The following is a 6,565-nucleotide window of genomic DNA, read 5'->3' as shown; positions in this document are numbered from 1 at the left end:
GAGTGAGGCTGCACTGAAAGCCATCTGCATCTTCTCACCTTCCACCTCCTCTAGTGAAGCTGTACCTCCTGTGAGAGAAAGGAGGAGACAGGATTCCTGAGTGATTATGTGTCCCAGCCCCTCTGCTGTGGGCCCCCTCTGAAGGGGCTGGGCCCTAAAAGTGTTGATTTCCCCACCAGCTATAGAGAGAGGTGATCAGTGGAGTTCAGCAGGCAGAGACATTTTAGAAATTGATAACTGCACCACTGAAGAGAGTGCAACTGCCCCAGGGCCACCCAGAGATGTGTGCAAGCTGGCAATTTGCTCCACGGACTTTACTGTCTAATACTGCTGGAGGCATCCAAATTCCAGAGATGTACCAAGCAGTAAGGGCAAGACCGCACAGATCAACAGTCACCAGCATGGCTTGTGTGTGATGCGCCCCAGCTCTTTGGGGGTACTTCTTTTATGTATTTATTTTTTGAGACAGAGTCTCACTCTGTCTCACCCAGGTTGGAGTGCAGTGGCTTGATCTCAGCTCACTGCAGCCTCCTCCTCCCGTGTTCAAGCGATTCTCCTGTCTCAGACTTCCGAGTAGCTGGGACTACAGGAGCATGCAAGCACATCTAGCTAATTTTTGTATTTTTAGTAGAGATGGGGTTTTAACATGTTGGCCAGGCTGGTCTTGAACTCCTGACCTCAGGTGATCTACCCGCTTCGGCGCCCCAAAGTGCTGGGATTACAGGTGTGAGCCACCGCGCCCACCCTGGGGGTACTTCTATGGAGACACCAGAAGTAAGGAAGACTGAGGCCTTGGTGGATACGAGTAAGACTCTTACAGTGGTTGAATTGTGGACTTCCAAGCTGAAGTTGCCTTTTTCTAATGTGATTTCTCCCTCCTAAGCTACCAGGCTTCCAAGACAGGGAGCAGGTCTTATTTGTCTTTATAGGTGAAAGATGCTTAAGGATGATTACAGATATTTGTGTCCATAGGTGACAGCCTCTTCTGTTGATTATATGTCCTTTTAAAATATTAATTATTTTTTTAAATTATGGTAACATATATATAATAAAATTTACCATTTTATCTATTCTAAGAGTCTATTTCAGTGGTATTGAGTACATTCATTTTTGTTGTGCAACTATCATCATCATCCATCCTCAGAAATTTTTCATCATACCAAACTGAAATTTTAGACACATTAAACACTAACTCCTCATTCCTCCCTTTCCCCAACTCCTGGCAACCACCACCCTACTTTCTATAAATTCCTATAAATTTGGCTATTCTCACATAAGTAGAATCGTGGTATTTGTTCTTTTGTGTCTGCCTTATTTCACTGAACACAGTGTCCTCAGGGTTTATTCCTATTGTAGCATAAATCAGAGCTTCCTTCCCTTTTAAGGCTGAATAGTATTCCATTATATTGCCGGGCATGGTGGCTCACTCCTGTAATCCCAGCACTATGGGAGGCAGGTGGATCACCCAAGATCAGGAGTTCGAGACCAGCCTGGCTGGTGAAACCCCATCTTTACTAAAGATACAAAAACTAGCTGGGTGTGGTGGTGCGTGCCTGTAATCACAGGTATTTGGGATGCTGAGCCAGAAGAATCACTTGAACCCAGGAGGCAGAGGTTGCAGTGAGCCAAGACCGTGGAACTGCAATCCAGCCTGGGTGACTAAGCAACACTCTATCTCAAGAATAATAATAATAATAATAATATTCCATTATACCACATTTTCTTTATCCATTCATCTGTCAATGGAGATGGGTTTCTTCTACTTTTTGGCTATTGTGAAAAATGCTGCTGTGAATATGAGTGTCTACAAATTTTCGTCTGTGTTTTCTTGCACATTATTTCTCATGCGCCCATCTCATCACCCTCTTAGCTCTCTTTACCTAACTCTCATCTATTCTTCTGATCTCATCTTAAAAGTCACTGCCTCCGAGGAGCCCTCCATGACCCCATAGACCAATTTAGTTGCCTCTTCCAGGTGCTTCCATAGCTCACCACAGCACAGTTCATTAATATTGTCTCTTTGTCTTTCCCACTAGCCTGTCTGCTTCCTGTAAGAGGGGCACCATCTGTCCAGCTTTCCATCATATGCCTAAGACCTAGCACTGTGCCTGGACCACAGAAGCCCTAACAAAATGTTCAACTGTAAGTACATGTTCAGCAAGCCAGGCAGGGAGGAAGGTGGAATGTGTGCATCTGTAGGTGGCTTGAAGGCTCCCGTTCTTACCTGGCACTTCTTCCCATTTGATCGAGTCCCTTCTCCAGGTATTTGCCGAATGCTTCTTTGGTGCCGTGCTAAGCCCTGACGATGTGCTAACACTTTGCAAGTTGTGTTCCCTGGACTCCTGGGGCATCCAGGCCAGTTGAGGAGACAAGGGCTCAGTCTGGGGAACCACATGAGGCAGAAAGTGATGAAGTAGCAAAATGAGTAGCAGAAGCATTCTCAGAAAAGAGAGAACACATCAGTCTCCTATGGCTGCTACAGCAAATGATCATGGACTTAGTGGCTTAGAGCAATTCACATCTCTTTCCTTACATTCTCAGGAGTCAGAAGTCTAAAATCAAGGTGTTGGTGCAGCTGCATTCCTTCTGGAGGCTTCAGGGATGAACTTGTTTCCTTGCCTTCCCCAGTGTCTAGAAGCTGCCTGCATCCCTTAGCTCATGGCCCCTTGCTCCAGCTTCAAACACATCATTCCAACCTCTGGTTCTCTCATTCATTCATTCATTCATTTATCTATATATTTATTTATTTTTGAGAAAGGGTCTTACTCTGTCACCCAGGCTAGAGTCCTGCTGGAGTGGTATGATCATGGCTTCTGGGCTCAAGGGATCCTCCCACCTCAGCCTCCCAAGTAGCTGTGACTACAGGCACACACCACCATGCCTGGCTATTTTTTAAAATTTTTTGTAGAGACAAGGGTCTCACTATGTTGCCCAGGCTGATCTTGAACTCCTGAGTGCAGGCAATCCTCCTGCCTTGGCCTCCCAAAGTGCTGGGATTACAGGAGTGAGCCACCGTGCCCGGCCCCAGCTCATTGTTCTGACCCACTCTCCTACTCTCTTATCAGGACATTGTGATTACATTGGGCCCACCCTGATAAACTGGGATGATCTCCCCATCTCTACGTCTTTATTAATCACCTACAAAGTCCCATTTGTCAAGAAAGGTAACATATTCACAGGTTACAGAGAGTAGGGTGTGGTCATCTCTGGGTGGCCGTAATTCTGCCTACCACAGGGAGTTTTACATGAGCCAAACTAAGGAGAGACTTTGCCAATGGCAGGAGTAATGTGCAGGTCGCAAGAAGATTTGGGGGAGCTGCGGACACTTCAGCTGAAAAGGTGTAGGGTGGCGTGGGAGTTAGAATGTGGAGACAATGGCTGGTTGGGAGAAAAAGGTTTTGGTAAAGGAGGTGTCATAAGGCAGGGTGGGTGTGGGAAGGTGCTGAGGACACACGTCCAGATTTCTGAGGACCCTGACTGCTGGGCAGAGCCATCTGGCCTTGGTTGGGTGGTCATAAATCCCCCCTGGGCAGTTTCTGTGCCAGCGTTCTGCACTCTGTTGGCTCAGTCGGCTTTGGATCACCTCCCAGCATCCTTTTTTACATGCTTTTTAATGAGCACTAAGATGGAAGTGGAATAAATCTCCCCAGATCCTTACGTGAGCACTTTAGTGGCCATTCCCCTGGCAGCATAGGTAACAGTGAGTAAATAAAAGTGACACCTAGGAGCTGTAGGGCCTTGGTTCAGAGAGAAGTGCTCACCTCTGAAGTTTGGTGGCCAGTACGGGGCCAGGGCTCACAGGAAAACTGTAGAGCCAGCTGCTTGTAGAGAGCTCAGGAGATGACAGAAGGTGTCCTGTGTCCCCAAGGATGTACCTCTGTGTTCCTGCCTCCATCAGCAGGCTGAAGAACAAGACCTGGCTGGGGAGTGGCGGTGGGGTCTTATTCCTGCTATGATTTCCTTTTCTCTTGTCCTCAGCCTATGGATAGGGTCATGGGGAGAAACAGCAGCTGCCGGGGCCATGGTGAAGGTCTCAGCACTTTTTGTTGCCAGAATCCAGCCCCCATGCCACCTGGTGAGGGGCTTTGGGGAGAATGTGAGGTGGGGCAGTGTGGACCCTGGGCTAAGTTCTCATGGTGCCCTCTAGCTTCCCTCTTCTTCCCTCCCCACCTCTCTAGAGGCAACAGCCAGATACCCAGGGCCTGCCCACGGGTCTGTCTGCTCTTCTCCCACCAGTCTGTCTGCTGTGATCCTGTATATGTCACGCCTGGCCCAGATTTCCATAGTATTGCTAGGAAGTGAACATTGTTAGTTTCAGCACTAACCTCCTTTCTAGCTAAGAGCCCGCCTAGTTCTCGCAGCTTGAAAATAGCCAGTCAACTGTATCCTAGACCTGACTACATTTCGTGTCTCTGCAGTTCAAGGCGTGACCACCCAAGTCAAAGCCATCAACATCTTTTTGGTCTAGGAAGCACCTCCTAACCACTCTCACTGTTTCCCTTCTAGATCCTATTGAATTAATTCTCATGTGGCACAATTAAAACAAAGCAGATCACATCATTCCCCTACTTGAAGACTTCGGTGGCTTGTCTTCTCCCTCAGAATAGAATCCAGCTTCCTCTCATAGCAGGCTAGACCCTGTACCATCTGTCCCCTTAATCTCGCCTCCTCTCACTCTCCTATTCTCCTTCCAGCTGCCTAAAGATACGTTCTGGTCCTGAGATACATCAGGGCTACTCCCTGTGCAGGACGGGCCTTCATTCTTGTTTCCCCTCTGCCAGCAATGCCCTTAGTCCCCATCTCAGAGCGGCTCATTCCCGCACTTCACGTAGACCTCTGTGTGAATGTGACCATCTCCTGGCCACTCACATCTGAAACAGAGCTTCGTTCCTCCCACTCTGCAGTATGTATCTTTGGGGCATTCCCTGACATGTGACATTCATTATATGACAATGTATTTGTGCTCCTCTGTCTCCTGCTACGAGGTAAGCTCCATGGAGGCTGGTTTTTCTCAGCCACCCTGTGTCTTCCATGGTCAGTACAGTGCTTGGCCCAGAGCAGATATTTAATACGTATTTGTTGAATGAATAGATGTGAAGAAATAATTTACTTCTTAGGCACTGACTAAGGCCATTACTTGCCAGAGACTATGATAGGCGGACAATGTTCATTCCTTGTCCCTAGGAGTGCACAGCCTTCTGGGTAAAGATAAGGAGATGATATATATATACATATTTTTAATAAATATATGCATATATGTATGTATATGTATATGTGTATATATTTATATGTGTATATGTGTATATATAGGCAACGTATATAAATATATAGGCAATATATATAGAGAGAGATTTATATATATATATATTTATATATTGAGGCCAGGAGTTCAAGACCAGCCTAAGCAACATAGCAAGACCCTGTCTCTAAATGTATATATAAAGCATTATCACAATAAAACATTTATCACAATTAAAATGCTGTATTTAAAGCATTTATCACACTGTAAATATATATATTTATATATAATATACGATTATCATATAATATTTATGTATAATATACGATTATCATATAATACTTATGTATAATATATGATTATTATATATTTATGTATAATAGATAATTATAATGCATATTTTTATATAATATATAATTATAATGTATGTTTATATATAATTATATATTTATGTATAATATATAATTATAATATACAATATGTGTAGTATATAATTATATATAATTAGTATAATATATAACACAATATATAACATGTATAATATATAATTATTATAAAATATTATATAAAAATATATATATAATATTTAGAGTATGATAAATGCTTTAGATACAGTATGCACAAAGTAGCATGAAAATCAAGTAAGATGACAATTTTTCTTCAAGGTCTAAGGAACTATTAGATAAAGGAGATGGATTTGAACTTGAGCTGAGCCGCCTACTCATCAGTGGAAGGTCTCTGAATAGTCCTTAGGAATAATTGGTTGCTGATAAGTCCTGCACATTAGCTATAGCCATCTTGGATAATTTTGCCCATAGTACTCAAGGATGTCCATACTTCAAAAGGTGGGTGGAAAGTTACCAGAGTCTCACACTGGTTTCCATTGCAGAGGGAGCTTCACCCTGTCAAAACTGACAGCCTCCCCAGATCCTTATCAGGGCTTAGGGTAGGTGGCAACTGTTCCTAGGACCTCACCAGAGTAGAGGACCTTCTCTGTGTGTTGCCAAGCCTTGATGACTCACTGTGAGGGCTCCGAGAGCTCACCTTGTGGTGGCCAATGCTGACCCAAAGAGCCTGGCCCTGTGATACAGCGAATTGTCCCAGCTGTGTCATACTGGGTGCTGGAGGCTGGTGTGTGGGAGGCCAGGGAAGCCTCTGTTGGCTGTGAGTGGCTCTGGGAGGCTTCTCCAAGCTTCCATGTGTCTCTTTCAAGAATCAGTAGGAATACTGTGGTGCAACTCCCAGAGGTAGCATCAGTTCCTCAGTGCTACAGAAGCTTCTACCTGTTAGCTCTGCGTCAGCCCCCTAGGAAGCAACTGTGTTGCC

The sequence above is a fragment of the Pongo abelii genome, chromosome 9 (assembly GCF_028885655.2).
Source record: "Pongo abelii isolate AG06213 chromosome 9, NHGRI_mPonAbe1-v2.0_pri, whole genome shotgun sequence".
NCBI classification, from domain to species: Eukaryota; Metazoa; Chordata; class Mammalia; order Primates; family Hominidae; genus Pongo; species Pongo abelii.
This window is presented reverse-complemented; position numbering follows the sequence as displayed.